The sequence below is a fragment of the Erithacus rubecula genome (assembly GCF_903797595.1).
Source record: "Erithacus rubecula genome assembly, contig: scaffold_237_arrow_ctg1, whole genome shotgun sequence".
Lineage (NCBI taxonomy): Eukaryota > Metazoa > Chordata > Aves > Passeriformes > Muscicapidae > Erithacus > Erithacus rubecula.
Genome location: NW_027636085.1, coordinates 155,259 through 169,224, shown reverse-complemented (window position 1 = coordinate 169,224; position 13,966 = coordinate 155,259). Strand labels below are relative to the sequence as shown.

The window sequence follows — 13,966 nt, the reverse complement described above, 5'->3', positions numbered from 1 at the left end:
AACTTAACAAAGCGTTTTTAATGGCAGCTGGGGCTGGTTCCAGAACACAGGCTCTCCTCTGCCCACAGAACCACAACCAGCACCTGCAGACACACCCAGCACACAAACATCATTAATAATCCAGCAAACAGCACCATTATCAGCCAGCAGAAGGGAGGCTGGGGTGGCAGGGGGGCCAAAGCTACACTCCCTGTGCTGATGTTTGCCAAGAGGAGGAGGAGGAGGCACATCCTTCTGCCTTCCTCCCCATGGCAGCCCGCAGAGCCAGGGCTGCCAGCAAACAGCCTGTGCCTCCAGTAGCCTCCAGCAGAAACAATTTGTCATGTGTCAGATCAAATCAACTCTTCTGAGGCCACGGTGCTCCCTGAAGCAGACAGCTGCCAAACTCTAGAGCAGGAATCCAAGGAAAGAGAGTGTCCACTGTCAGCCCCCAGTGCTGGGGGAGCCCAGCACAGTTTTTTGGTGAGACATCAGCAACCCCAGCCAGGCAGCCACCAGCAGCTCCTGCTAGGAGCAAGGATTTGGTGTTTCAATTATCACTCCATGTAGTCCAGAACCTGCACACTCATGCTGTGGCACAGCACCTCGCTGATGCCAGGGAGGCCTGAGGAAGGCTGGTATCTGTCAAGTGTCTGGAATGGCTGCAATGGATTATCACTTGTCTGAGCAAGGGCTTCTTCCCTCCCAGACAGCACATGCTCTCCTGCTACAAGAACTCCCTCAAACTGAACTACAGATTACTATTTTTTCCTTTTAAATAGTCCTAGAGGCTTTTTCTTTTTTTTTTTTTTTTTTTTTTTTGTTCACTCCCAAGCACCACTGCACTTTCCATGATTGGGTTTGTGCCCTTGCCTTGAGGCCCCTTGCAGATCCCGTTTGCTGCACAGTCCTGCAAGAACCACTGAAGCACAGGGCCTGGGCATGTCCCTGTCTGTGATCCTGCTGGGCACAACAAACCCCTAAAACTGCTGTGGGCTGTATATCATGCCAGCAGTACTGTGAGGATCCCAAATTGCTCACCTGCTCCTGCAAAGACCAGGCTCAAGCACTCCCTGGTCTGCACAGAGGGCACATCCCTCAGCCCAGGGCCCAGCTGCTGCTCCAGATGTTCCAGATGTGGGCTCCATCTCCACCTGAGCCCTGCCATAGCCAGGAAAGCCACTCCTTCTACAGATGAAGAATAATGGCCCCATAAAAGTGAGTCTGCAAGAGTTCCTGGCTGGACAGAGATTAGTTCATGGCAAAGAGAAAGGCAGAAGGTGCAAAGGAAGCACAGGAGAAGTTGGAGGTGTTGCTTCAAGTTACCAGAAAGCAACAGAACCTCATCACTGCCTATCAACAAAAAGAAGTGAACAAATGGGAAATGTGGCAGCCTAAACCAGGGAACAAGGGAAAAACAAGCAATCAGGCACAGGGCATTCCCCTGGCATTAGCAGGGCCAGTACAAACATCAGCTGTGTGGGGCTTTTCCAGTTCATTTAAAGAGTCAGGCACCACTCATCTGGTGCCTGATGACAAGCTATATTTAGACCCCTTTTATCTGTACCAGGACTCCTCTCCAGCCACAGGGACTGGCTCCTGGACCATCCATTGTTCCAGGAGCCTCTCACCCAGCTCAGAACACAAGACTCAGCCAGCCCAGGCACCAGGAGAGCTGTGAAGGACTCCTAGCACTGCTCCAGCAAGGAGCAAACCCAGGCTGTGCCTGGAACACGGGCAGTGTTACACAGAGATCCTGGCAAGGAGGAGGAGGGTACAGACTCCAGTCTGTCATGTACAGAGATGCTTTCCAGGCACTTACAGCTGCACAGACATCAGCAGCCAGGCTCCCACAGAATCCAGCCTTTGCATGCTCCAGTTTCCAGCCAGCACTCTCTGCACTGTGATCCAGCCCAGCTCAGTGGTGGCAAGCAGAGCCAGCTCCAGGCACAGCCCTTGCCCTCAGCCTTTGAAGGCAGGTTAAGCAGAGAAGGCTTTAGGTATCAACCCAGGACATGGCTTGAACTCACATCTCTGAATGGAGACTCTTCCTCTGAAAAATTAATGCTTTTTTTCAGCTCTCTGCCTTTGAGAGAATCAAAGTGCAGTGGGAGTCACACTCACATCAGGTTCCTCAGCAAACTCTGGTTCTGTTCCTGAACAGTGGTCAATTCTCCAGACACCTGCAGGAAACCAAACCTGCCTCAGCCACCCCATCTCAGCCTGCTCCTCAAATCTGAACAAAGGAGCCCATTCACAGCAGCACTGACAAATTTCTTTACCCAGGAACAGGTGTCCAAGTGCCATGCTGTGAGTAAGAGGATGGTTCCCAGAAGCCTCCTATTGACATGGAACACTTCCCCACACACTCTGTACTTGATTACCCCACGCTTGCTGGGAGAAAAGGAACAAAATGCACTGCAGAGCCACTTGCTAATTCCTGATTGGAGTACAAGCATGGCAGAAACACCATTTTCCCCTCCCTTTCCAAGGCTGACATGTGCCATGTCCAGTTGCCAGAGACAGACACCTCACACCCAGCCCTTCTGTTCTGCCACCCTGAGGAGGGCCCATGTGGAGGAGCCATCACACACTGGGTACCAACACAGCATTCAAAACTATGTCCAGAACTTGCTGAAGCACTTGGATCACCCACGGCTCCTGCTGGAAGTTTTCCACAGTGTAACAGTTTATTCTGTGGGCAGGAAGAGAGCAAGAAAATTAATTAAGGCAAAGTCAGAAGCAAATACTCCTCCTGAAGTGAGTTAACTACACTAAAGCAGAGTTGTGAGCAGGCCAAGTCCATTTTAAGGGCTATACATTTTCTCTTCCACAGTCTTGAAAAGGAAAATGAAGAGACTTTGTTCTGTATGCATATTGTCCACCATTTGTTATTGTCTGTCTATTGATGCTTACTTGAAAAACAAAATTTAATTAAACCCCACAGTACTGCATAGCCTGCCTTTGAAATATGCCTGCATTAGTGGATCATTACAGTAAATGAAATACAGCTTCATATTGGATTTTTCAAATAATGGCCTAAAACTGTTACAAATTAAATAATACTCCTGCAGAGGGAAATTAAGAGACAGCGTTTTTAGCAAGGGCAAAGAGATGTTTACAGATGAAGTCTGAAATGAGACATGGAGGCAATGAGGCAGAGAGGTGCCACAGGGCTCCTCCAGACCTGGTTGGGAGGGTTCTGTGTAGAAATTAGACAAGGAAAGAGTGTGCCATGGCCAGGCACATGGAAAGGGCAGTGTCCCCAATGTCCCAAGAATGCCAGCATGACCAGAGTTTTGGGGTGTGCTGGCACAACCTAGAGACAGGTGTTTGTGCATGGGGGAGAGCTCACTGCAGCCTTTGCATGTCCTTTGCAAACCTGGCCAAAGCAGCAGCAGCCATGGAAGTGAAGCCTCGTAACCACTGGAAGCACTGAAAGCCTGGACACCCAGTGGCCAAGGAAAGGGATGCAGGAAGGTGCTGTTATGACAGGATGAGAAACAGGAAAAAGGAGAAAAGCAACAGGAGCTTTGTTATCTCGGGGTAAGTAAAAGCACAAGTGGGTCAGTGAGTCAGAGTTGGGCACAACAGCAATGCCTGATGTGGAGCACAGCAAAGTAAGTGAATATTGCATGAGCCTCACAGCTCTGGCTCCAAGAGATCTTCTCCTTAATAGCACCTGGGCTGATGCCAAGTGCTCTTTGACGATTTATTTACTCCAAGAAATCATTTTCCCTAAATAGGAGGAGCCCGTTAGTGCATCCTCCTTCACGTGAGCCTGGAGAAGGCTGAACCTGCAGCTCCTGGGGCCTCATCTCCATGGTGATGCACCAACACACACACACACTACTCCTGCAAGAAGGCAAACTTCCCCAAAGGAGAGGCTGAACATCCCCAAGGGAAAGGCAGAACCTCCCCAAAGCAGAGGCTGAACATCCCCAAGGGAGAGGCAGAGCTGTCTCCTGACAGCCCTGGCACAAAGTCTGCTGCAGGTGTTGGCAGGCAGGGCTTTCCTGAGCAGCAGAGCACATCAGCCTAGGAGCAGCTGGAAACAAAGAAAACCTTGCAAGGGCACCTCTGGATCCATTTTATAGGAAAACAGCAGATTTCCAGCTGCTTCCCATGCCAGGAAGCAGCGACTGAGAGACAAGTTCCTGTAGTTCTCATCAGCTTGTGAATCAATTATTTATAGGAAGAAGGTTCAGCATAGAATCATGGAAAGCTGTCAACTTGCAGCCCACGCAGAGCTTGCTGCTCTGTGAACCAGGGACTCCTCACCCCTGCATGGCACAGGACTAAAATCAGCAGCTGTGGCACGAGGGGATCCATCACACCACAGCAACACGAGCACTGGGACCCCAAGGCACTAACAGCACACAGCAACAACCACAGGGATCCAGGCAATGCAGCCCAGGATGCTTCCTAAAGGAAAAATCTGGTGGTAAAAGGGCACTGGGAGTCATGTGAAAGAGCACTGGGAGTGATGTAACAGAGCTGGCACGTGGAGCAGTTGGGGAAGGAGACTCTGACAAGGCTCTGTGGGGCCAGACTATCGAAGGCAAAACAAGCACAGCACTCAGGCACCAGCCCATTGCTCTCCTACCCCCACACCAAAGCCTCTGTAGGGATCCACAACACCTAGCCCCTCATCTGCACACCCCCAAATCTCTCCCATCAGGAGATTCTGGCTCTGTGCTTCTCAGGCTGGGGCAAAGCCTCCCCTGACACTTAAGAGCAGCACAAGCATCTTGCACAGAGATTGCTGAGAGGGGGGAGCAATCTGTGCCACAAGCTCCAGGCAGTGGGAGCATGCCAAGAGCAGGGCAGGCAGAGGTTAAAAACGAGCAGGCTTCACACTCCCAGGCATTGCAGGAAAGGTGCTCATCCCCAGCTCTCCAGCACTCCTGAGAACACAGCCAGGATGAGCTCTGAGCATTTCAAACACACCAGAGTGCTACTCCTCGATTGCTGGAGCAAATAAAGGGACTGGGATGTCCCAAAGGGAGGAGGGGGAGCAGCACAGGCACCCCTGGAAGTGCCCTGCTTCTGCAGTTCAAGGTTAAACACTTGCACTCATTCCTGAATCTGCCTCTCTCTAAAGCTGCACCAGGTAATTAGAATCATTATAACTATTATTAGACCATTATATTATTATAGCATTTTTGCTACACTTGACATCTGTTGGCTGATAGATTTAACTGGTACATAAGAAATAACTGTGCAGAGATTTCTTGCAAATGAGCAGCAACAGGGAAGACATTAAAGCATTCTGCATTCAAAAAGTTAATTTTATGGAAGTACGCTCAAAATAAAAATTCCAAAATTAAGTTAAACCTTTAAAACCTCTCATTCAAGGAATTATTTAGGCTTAAAGTAGGCAACCATTACAAGATCCTGACTTTATTTAGATCTCTAAAGGCATATATGTAGCTTGGTATCTCCTTCAGATGAACATATACATCTTCTTCCCATCTGCTCCAGAGATTTCTAAATCATCCTTCCATCTTCCTTTCCCTCTCTCTGCAGCAGGCACTTGAATTATTTGGGCAGAGTCTGACTGCACAGGGAACCAGTATAATCAGGGCTCTTACAACCTGCTGTCTGCAAATCCTATAGAATTATCAGCAAACACACATCTAGAATAAAATACAGCTTCCTGCAGCCCATGAAGCCCAAAGGGCTTTGCAAACTAGACTTGGGATGCAATTTATCCACCAGTGAGATTCAGCTGTAATCCAGAGTGGAACACAACCTTTCCATCCATATTTAACTACAGCACACAGGGCCCTGGACAGCAGCAAGGAAGAATCCAACAGAAGCCATAGGAATGTTTTAGGGAGACTGAGTTTTTCCCCTGGAACTGAAATTAGGTCAGGGCACCTGCAGAGTTGGACTCAGTGATGCTTGTGGGTTCCTTCCAACTCGGAATATTCCATGATTCTGTGACTCTACCATCAGCCATGGACCAGTACAGGAGAACAAGGAGGGCCCAGAGTCTCCATGCTGTTGATGGTGCCCCTGAAGCACAGCTGGAGTGAACAGCTGGGTACCACAAGTTACCAGCCTGGGGAAGAGCAAGACATGAACACCACAGGGGAATCCTGTGTTGCCCTTAAATTTGGTTGGGCTCAAATTTCACCCCACAGTTACACCCATGTGCAAACACAAATGGAAAGCAGGTGGAGGACTTCCATTCTTAAACTTCAGGCAGCTGAGCCCAGCAGCTCAGTACTCACAGAACTCAGGGAAGGCAGAGCTGGTCCTGCTTGGGCAGTGAAATCTGTTTCAGCTCAAATAATTCCTCTTCCTGAAGCATCACTGAGGTGACAGCAGAGCCCTGGTGCAGTGAGGCATCCTGCAACCACTCCCACTGTGACACACACTAGTTAGGAATAAAAATGAGTGTCATTAATTTCTCCAGAGCAAGTAGTTTTATCTTGTCCAGAGGAGCAACCACACAAGGAACTTGGAATTGCTTGAGGAGAAAAATGTGTTTTTGCTACCTTTGTCACATGCAGACATGCTCAGCTCTCACTGAGGAGAGACTTATGGAGAAACAAAGGGGAGCAGGAGGTGCAGGACACAACTTCCCCCATGCACAGCCCACTGCTGTGGCAGCTCTGAGTGGGAAGCAGGCTGAGGATTGCCAGAGCTGTTTCAGTGCCAGCCCCAGCAAGAAGCCTCAGGTAAATGAAGTTCATGAAAGCTCTTAAATGACCTAAGTCTTCAGAAGGAGAGCACAATCCCCCACTACAGAGACCTGCCCATCACACCTCTGACCAGCACAGAGCAGCTTTTCTCTCTATCCATCTGATGCTTTCAAAAGCCAGAGGAGCTGGGGCTGGGTAAGCTCACCTTAATGAGGCCCAGTGCTCATTATTAACTAAGAAAAAAAAGACCAACCAAAGCAACTCCACCCCAAGCACCTGAGGGGTGGCATCAGCAATTCCCTGTCACCACAGGAGCAATCCCTGTGTATGGGCCCTGGGAGCTCAGCCCAAGTCTGCTTCTGTTCATCCTTTCCATTAATGGTTTGAACAACCAAAGAGAAGGCACTTTTATAAAACCTGAAAGGATGTCCAGGAGTTAAGAGCTGGAAGCACTCTGGAGGTCATGATCAGAATTGATAAACAGAAGAAAAGTTCCCAAAACACCCACAAATCAATAGAAAGAAAATCAAGGAAAACAATGCAAAGAAATGCACTTGGAAACAGCACAAACAGAGATCAAGCACACAAACAGTCCAGGGGAAAACTCTCCAGACAGAGGGAACCTGGGGAAAACTGGGGACCAAACTAAATGTGCCAGCACTGTGTAAGATCCAGAACATAAAATACCCAGTTCTGGGCTCTGTGCTGGGTGTCACCTCTGAGTCCCAGACTAACCAGAGGGTTTGGGCAGCCAGCAGAGCAGTCAGCAGTACAGAACATGCTGCCCCACAGCAGCTGGGGAGGGGTTTCTCCATCCCTGCTGCCTCCAGGGCTGGAACCAGCTCCCAGGTTTTAACAACCTGCCATGGGGCTCCCTGTTCTATGAAGGCAAGAGACAAACTGGCTGCTCAGTTTGCTGCACGGGCAAGTTAGATGAGCTCAGGCTCTCTGAGGACATTTCATCATCTTGGGATTCCATCAAGGCCCAGAGGGAGCTGGGTCCTGTCCAGATGTGCACCACCATCCACCACTGCCCAGCCTGGAGCTGAGGATCTCTCACCTGGCTCAGAACAGGGCTATAGACAAGGAGGCTGTTCCAGCCCTGAATTTCATTTTGGCATCCTCCATCTGGCTATTCCTACAGCAGTGACAAAGGCAAATGAACTAATTCCCCTCCCCAAAATACAAGAGAGCTTCTCATCCTGCTGAGGGGCACCCACACAACCACAGACCCAGCACCACTGTGACCATTTCCATTATCCCTCACTAAGGAAGTCATCAGGCTCCATTTGCAGCTCAGAAGCCAGCAGGGAATAGGATGCTGCCCTGTGGAAAGCCATGGCTGCCCAGTTTTCCTCCTCTCCACCTATCCCACAGGGTTCCACCGACCTCTGCAACTCTCTGAAGCCCACAAGGGCCATCACCCAGCCCTGCCTACCCCAGACACCTCAATTTGAGTTGTTGAAAGCCACTGAAGCCATTGCCACAAGGTGTTACAAAGCAGGTGACACCAGAGCACAGCTGCACCAAGCCCAACCAGCAGCTTGGCAGAAATCCAGCAAGGGGGCCAAAGCTACAAATCTCATGCAAAAGCAGGGCCTAGCTCTCAGGAGCATTTGAGATTTCCCACAGACTAGGAGGGATTTGGGGTTTTGCTGAGCTGCCTCATGAACCGCAGCCAGAATGGATTTGACAAAGCCTCGGTGAGCAGGAGCCTTTTCCCTTGGCAGGGCTGCTTCCCAGAGATCCCCAGCCTTGTGTCACTTCCCACTGCAGGTGCTAAGAATATCTGCCTGTTCATAAAAAAAGTAGCAACCAGCTATTGAGAACGTATCAACAAAGCTCTCAACAAATCTTAATTAAAGCTGATTCACCTCCCTCACGAGCAGAGCGTGTTTTCTCAGAACGCTGACTGGAAGAGCTGAGGTGGGTTAGAAAAGCCATGGAGGGAGTCAGTAGCACAGAGGATTAGCACACAGAGAGGATGACTATTATCCCTAAATTTATCCCAATAATCCAACACCTCACAAATTCTCAAGGTATGGATGCTGCTTTCAACCCCACCTGTCAAGCAGAAGCAGACAGGTTTGGGGATGCTGGAGTTTACCATGTGTTTTATTGCTCAGGCTAAAGGAATTCTGATGTAAAAATGAAGGAGGTGGTGACAGTAGCACCAGTCCTGCTCTTGTGCTGCTTCAGGACACTGAAAGGACAAGACTGGTTTCAAAGGCTGTTCTGACAGTTCACCAGGAATTGTTTCCAGCTGATTTCTTCCAAAGAATTGTATTTGTATCCCTTCAATATACTAAGTACACGGTCACACAGACAGCAGCCTCCAGGAACTCACAACACTGCTCTCTCACCTCTGGTAGCTGGACTCCTACACTGTAGTTTCTGGGACAATATTTTGGATACTTCCACCATAGAAATGCCCTAGAGGCTGCTGGAAAACAAAGTGGACCAGACTGGATCATTTTAAGGCAGAAAAGAGAGAAAAAGAGACGTCCATCCCTTAACAATGCTACTCCCAGAGAACAAATGAATTCGAACAATCACAGAACACTGCGGCAGCACGCTCGGTAAATGACAGGGTGTGTCATCGTCTTGGAACATCCTCTGGAGACTTATCTGCACTTAAAAGGTTCCTGCTGGGCTGTGCACGGAGCAGCCTCTTGCACAGACAGCTCCACCACAGAAATGCCCCTGCAGATTATCCTCCTTTGGCAGGCAAACTGAGCAGCACCGGTGCAGGCAGCTCTGCCTCTGCACCGCACTAGGACTGGGTTAGTTCCAGCAGAAAAACACTGCAGAATAAGTAACTTGGCCCTAAGAAATTGTGTCTGCACAACTTGGTGTCGACTCTGACCCTGCTGAAGGTGGGCGGCATCAGAGCTCTGCCAAAGATCTCTCCTAATGCGAGTGTTAGCCAACCACTGCGCTTAAGCATTTTAAGGCAACATTCCAAAGTGTTTATATACAAAAGCCCCTTTGCTCAGCGTTCCCTTCCTAGCCTTGTGCAACGCATCGTTTTACCAGTTCTCCAGTCAGAGCACCATATGCAGCCTTGTACCGAAACAATTAAACCAGCTTTAAAATTCAGACCTCGTGTTACAGAGCACACTCATTTTAATATCCCAGAGTTACTCCAGCATGTTTTTATTCCACAGCAGCCTGGGCACACATCAGCCCAGAGGTCGCCCAGCCTCGTGCTGCAGGCAGGACCAAACTGCGCCCTTTGGAGGAAACTTACATGTAAATATTTATGTTTAAAACGCGTCGGTGTAAGGGATCCCTGTCCTATGCGAAGCACCCGTCACAGGCCCGCGTTTGCGGTCCCTGCACCAACACTCCGGCAGGGACCGGTCCTGCCAGCCCTGTCCTAACGGCCCGGCCGCTCTGAGGGGAACCGGGCCTGCGGGCCGCCCCAGCCCGGCCAGGCCTCACCGCCGGCTCCGCTGGCACAGGGCAGCGCAGGGAAGACAGCGGCCGGTGCCCACAGGGCCGGGAGCAGCACTGCGTCCCGGACCGCGGGTGCCTGGCCCGGAGCTCCGGTCCGGCCCTCACGGGGCGCCAGCACCGCCCCCCCTGCGACCCCCCCACCCCGACTCACCGCTCCGCACTGCGCACGCTCTGCCCGCCCCCGCCCCGCCCCGGCCAATCAGCGCCCTCCTTGGCCCTGCTCCTGCCCTTGGCCCCGCCCCGCTCAGCAGCACAGCCCCTTGGCCACACCCCCGGCCCGGCCGTTCGGTCACACCGCCCTTGGCTCCGCCCCCTGGCCCTGGCCCCTCCCGTGCCCTATGAGGCGGCGGCACTGGCCCGGCTCGGCCGTGAGCTGGCTGGGTTTGCCTTTGTTCCTTTGACCCGGCCTGATATGAGCCGTGTCTCTTGTCCCGGGTCGGGCCCCGGCCTCGCTGGGCGGACAGGAGCCTCCCTGGCTGTAGGAACGGGCTGTCCCGGGCAGCAGCCCCAGCCTGGAGCATCGCTCCCTCAGGAAAGCACTGACGGGACTGCCCGGCTGAGGGCACCTCTCTGCATCGTGTTAGGACAAATTCTGGAGAATTTTCTCCATGGAAAGGGTGGTCAGGCACTGGAACTGCCCAGGGAGGTTTGGGTCCCCATCCCTGAATGTGTCCAAGGAATTCCTGGATGTGGCACTCAGTGCTCTGGGCGACAAGGTGGGGATATCTGGGATGGGTCCTGGGGATCAGGAGGGAATATTCACAATGATCTGGAGATGTGGCTTTACACATCATATCATCCCTGCTACAGGCTACTTCACCACCTCGTTTATTTTTCACAGGTTTTGAGGAAAGTAGTGAGGTTTCAGGTAGGTACAAGGGTGTAAATTCTCAGCCTTGGCACCCCTGGCTGATGCTGAAATGAGGTGAGAAAGTCAGAGAAGGCACAGGGAGCTCACTGTTCCCCTCACCTCATTCACTCAAAGCCCTCTGCTGATTAAAATCATACCAAAGCATTTCCCACCCCTCTCCGACTGTGATTGTGTGATGGCATTGCAGAAACGATGGAAAATCGACAGCCACGAGCTGAGCAAGGGCTGGGCTGTGGCTGAGGAACAGGCCATGGGATCCACTGCACAGCAGCCAAAACCAACCTGCCAGCCCCAAAATTAAACCTGCAATGCTTAATTATCCAGTGAAAGATGCTCAGCGACATCAGGGGACCTGTCCCTGGGCCACTGTCCCCACGGCTCTGCTCACCCATGCTGTGTTTCACTGCTGGCACCCACAGAGATCCTGGAGGCAGGAGATTGACTGTAAGCAAATCTCAGCTCCCCTTGCCAGTAATTGAATATTTTCAGTCTTTCCAGGTTGGTTGTAAACATCTCAAAAACATAATCTGGAATCAAATCCCTCAAAGCCTGTCAGGAGTGCACCAGAGCTTTATTGATGCTTATGATTTTTGTTGGGGTTTATGGTTTCTCAGGCAGCTACATGATTGCTGCCTGGGTTTAATGCTGGCTGTTAGATAGGTGAAAGCACTGCTGTACTCCAGCCTCCTCCTTCTCCTTTTGGGCTCCACACACCAGGCAGGACTGGCTACTTGCAGCCCAGGAGCCAAGTGTCAGCTGGGGGCACTAAGAAGAGGATTTTCTCCCTGCTTGTCTCAGGGCACAGCAGCCACCAGGCAGTTTGGGAAGCTTCACTGAGATGCTCAGTCCATCCAGAGAGGAGCACTGCTGCATCCCTGGACAATCCCAACCAAATCCCACATCTGAAACCATATCAAAGAGATAAGAAAATAAACTCTGCATGTATTACCTTCTGCATCTCAAGTTCCTCTGGTCTGATGGGGTGGAGGTTTTTTCCAAAGGTATTAGAGAAGATGGGTGTGAGAGAGTAATTTGGGACTGGGAGTAATTTTTCATCAGTATACTTAAAGACAATCACAGCACTAGGAGGGAGGCCTAATTGTGGAGTTGTGTAATTAGTTTTTATGTCACTGCAATTATTCTGTTGGCTACATATAAAGAACATGGGAAAATGCAGCACTTAATTTTAAATCAAGACTTGATTCTCTTTTAGTAGGTAATTGATGTTGATCACATCACTTAGCAGCGACTATAAAATGTGCTATTTAGATTGTAAAAGGATGGAGAAAAGGACTAAGCAGATAGGTAATTGATGAATTGGTGGGAGGCAGCAGGAATCCTTCAGCTGGCTCTGTTTGCAGCTGCTCCTGGGCTTCCTTAGTGCCCAGGGTGTTAATGAGCACAGAGACCCTGTCCTGGTCCCACAGCTGTCCTGCACTCCTGGTTAAAACGCTTCCTTTAAGGAATTCAGATTTTCCTCATGGAATTGATCCCTCCTGGTTAAACCCCCTCTTTTAAGGAATTCAGATTTTCCTCATGGAATTGATCCCTCCTGGTTAAACCCCTTCCTTTGAGGAATTCAGATTTTCTTCAGGAAAAGGTGTGTGGGTTTGTGCCCAGGACTTCTACATGTTCATCTGGAAGCCACCAGGCTCCTCTCCTCAAGGCTGTTTGGCTTCTCCAGCAGCTCAGCCTTGGCAACATGTCACATGTCACAAATGAAATTACTTGACTGGTGCTAAACACCCCCAGAGGCATAATTGGACATAAAAGTTCAAAAGCAAAATTAAGTCACAAGATGTCATTGCTGTGAAGCCTCGCAGTGGTGCCCCTTGACAGTTAACTCTGAGTTTTTAGTGATTTTTTCATACTAAAAGTACCTGCAAGTAGTTTTAGTTGGGGGAATACCAGAGAAAAGCCATGGATGCTGTTTAACACAGCAAGGCAGAGCCATCCAGAGGGTTCAGTTGCCCTTTTCCCTCTGAGGGATGCCACCACCAGAGAGGTGTCTCTCCTGCATACAAGGCAAACTCCACAGGCTGCAGGAGAGTCATGAGGTCACATTTCCAGGTGGCAAGCCCAGGCTTTGCAGTCCACACTTGCAACAAAATAGATGGATTTGTGGCCAGACAAGCCACTGGATAAAGTCCTACCAGGATTTTTAAGTGAAACACTTTTCCTCTCCAGCCTTTCCTTCCCCCCAACCTCTTTTGTGTGCTGTAGCAAAATATGAGATGGAATTTGGGCTCCAGTGGGTGTTGTTGAACAGCCTGCCCTGGCCAGCCTCACTGGTGCCAGAGAGCTGCCCATGGCCACTCTCAGTGCTGACACAATGAAATGTATTTTTACAGCCCAAGATGTGAGTCATGACCCAGCCTGGGTTCAGAGCAGAGGGATTTCACATGTACATGTGACTCCAGAGAGGCCAGAGGCTTGAGGTGGGATGGCATCACAGCTGCAGAGTTTCCCCAGTCACTTTAAAATTGCTTTTTCTCACCCATTTTGTGTGCTGGGACACGAAGGCTATTGCAGGACCTGTTCTGCCATGTCAGCCTCTCGGAATTGTGAGGATCAGATGGGTCCAGCTTGCAGCCTCTTATCACCACCAGCACAATCCTGTTTCATTCACTGCCAGAAAAAGACTCATCCAAGGGCTTTTGCCATCAGTCCCTCGGGCACTGGAGCCATGAGTGGGATGTGATGAGCCAGGGGCCATCCCTACTCTGGGAAGGGCTGTGACAAGGGAGGATGCAGCAGGAGGCTCAGGGCTGAGCTGCTGCCCATGTGGCACAGCTGGGGGTCAGCATCCCGCTGGGTGACAGCCCCTGATGGCTCCTCTCCTCTGGGCCACTTCCCCGGGCCAGCTCTGTCCTGGTGGGAGTTCCAGCTGTGGGCAGGAGGGCGGGCAGAGCCTGGGGTGAGCCTGGCCATGCCGGGTGGCTGCAGAGTTCCTCTCGCAGGGTCCCTGGGCTGCCCCCGCTCGCTCCCGCCCGATACTCAGGAT

General features: G+C 50.8%; 1 long non-coding RNA gene across 2 annotated transcripts; it reads right to left on the bottom strand.

Moving 5' to 3' along the window:
• Positions 1-1,316: 1,316 nt before the first annotated feature.
• LOC306815806 lies at positions 1,317-8,549 on the bottom strand. Of its 2 annotated transcripts, XR_013777473.1 has the most exons (4): positions 8,306-8,549; positions 7,693-7,770; positions 6,219-6,364; positions 1,317-2,674 (listed from the first exon to the last, which is right to left on the bottom strand). It is a non-coding gene; the product is annotated as an uncharacterized lncRNA (long non-coding RNA). The 2 variants fall into 2 exon arrangements; XR_013777472.1 differs by having other exon boundaries at positions 7,693-8,549.
• Between the last annotated feature and the right edge of the window lie 5,417 nt (positions 8,550-13,966).